The sequence below is a fragment of the Mus caroli genome, chromosome 6 (genome assembly GCF_900094665.2).
Source record: "Mus caroli chromosome 6, CAROLI_EIJ_v1.1, whole genome shotgun sequence".
NCBI lineage: Eukaryota > Metazoa > Chordata > Mammalia > Rodentia > Muridae > Mus > Mus caroli.
This window is the reverse complement of record NC_034575.1, coordinates 45,999,370-46,001,128: the sequence shown is the minus strand read 5'-3', so window position 1 is coordinate 46,001,128 and position 1,759 is coordinate 45,999,370. Positions and strand designations below refer to the sequence as shown.

Here is a 1,759-nt window from a genome sequence, read left to right as displayed (position 1 = left end):
AGGGAGGGAGGGAGAGGGAGGGAGGGAGGGAGGGAGGGAGGAAGGAAGGAAGGAAGGAAGGAAGGAAGGAAGGAAGGAAGGAAGGAGTAAAGAAAGTTTTGGTGGTGGTGGATTGAGGAGGGTTTTTTGGATGGTTGGTTGGTTGGGTTGTTTGTTTTCTATCAAGCACAATTTTCTGGCAACTGTATGCCTTTCTGTTTGTTTTGTTTTGTTTAAGACAGGGTCTTTGTAGATCAGGCTGTCCTGGAACTCACAGAGATCCACTAGCCTCTGCCTCCTGAAAGCTATTAATTAATTAAATGTCTGGAGTAGTTTGGCTCCTGCCAGTGTTGGGACGTTTAAGACCTGATGGCTCTCTGAATGATTTCAGCGAGGGTGGAACAGCGCCCTCTTCTGGAAGGATGTACTGAGACATCCCCTTTGGCTCAGTTACAAAGGCTGAAAAGTTCAAACCAAGGAGTAAGAGTTCAAGCTAGAACAATCCACTGAAGCTGGAGTTTGAAAGAGCAGAAGATGGTCCAGGCCTTCCTCATGGGACAGAGCCATGGGAATCCAGCGGCAGGTTCCCTTAAAACTAAATGTCTTAGGGTTACAATCACTCTGATGAAACATCACAAGCAAAGCAGCTTGGGGAGGAAAGAGTGTGTCTTAGGCTTCCACAGCGCTGCTCGCGATCAAAGGAAGTCAAGAAGCAACCCGGAGGTAGGAGATGGTGCAGAGGCCGTGGAAGAGTGCTATTTACTGACTTGCTCCCCATGGCTTGCTCAGCCTGCGTTCTTATAGGACACAGGACCACCAGTCCACCCTTCCCAGAATAGGCTGGGCCTCGTCCATCAATCACTAATTAAGAAAATGCCCACAAGCTTTCCTACCGCCTGGTGTTATAGAGGCGTGTTCTCAGTTGAGCCTCCCTCCTCTCAGACGCCATCAGCCTGTGACTGAGTTGACGTAAAACGGTCCAGCTCACTAAGGTTCTTTTCCAGGCCACCCGGAAGCAGCTTCAGAGGTAAACTTAATCTGACCAGTTGATCCTTTTTCCACTTTCTAATCTTTTTCTCCTCGGAGTTTAAGCTCTCTAACAAGGACCCGAAAGAATTAAAATGTATCCAGAGAGACCCATGCTGGCGTCATGCAGCCCCATGCTGGAGTCGAGAAGAATCTCAAGCAATGGAGCACGCCAGAGGTGGCGCTGTCCCCCAGAGGAACCGCTTACCCCCGCTGGTAACTTACCTCACAGCTGAGCATGCGCACTCTCTGCGCTCCGTTTATCTTTAGAAATCATAACGCCGCTGCAAGCGTTGTAGAAAGAAGCTGAGGGCTCTTGTCTCCTCAGTAAATACAAACCATCTTTCTGTACTAATTCTCATATCCAGTTTTTCAATAAAGCAACAAAGACTCGAATCTGCTTAGGAAGAAAATGGTATCCCGAGGGAGTGCCCAGACTCCTTCAGACTCCACAGTCCCTTCCGTGGATGCAAAACACAGCTCTCATCAACGGGAATAACAGTGAGTTTATGCTGAAAGCAGTTATGAGTGGCCATGGCTTGAGAATAGTCAGATGTCCACAAATGTCAAACATGTCCGACATGGTAGCAGTTTCATAGGTTTTTGCAGAACAAAGCAGCCATAAATTAAAGTGCTTCTCGAAATTGGTGAGAACATTAGGCAAGCAGATAATAAAAAGGTGTCTCTCCCATAGCTCTGAGTACAGGAAAGGGGGTCCCTCCCATGGCTCTGAGTATAGGAAAGGGGGTCTCTC

At 48.1% G+C, this 1,759-nt stretch overlaps 1 protein-coding gene across 1 annotated transcript in view; it reads right to left on the bottom strand.

Annotated features, from left to right (window-relative positions):
- Snx10 (sorting nexin 10) overlaps positions 1 to 933 on the bottom strand; it is a 70,988-nt gene extending 70,055 nt beyond the window's left edge. The window contains exon 1 of the mRNA XM_029478940.1: positions 873 to 933. The gene's annotated coding sequence lies outside the window, so the exon portion shown is untranslated. The remainder of the gene's footprint in view (positions 1 to 872) is intronic.
- Positions 934 to 1,759: the final 826 nt, after the last annotated feature.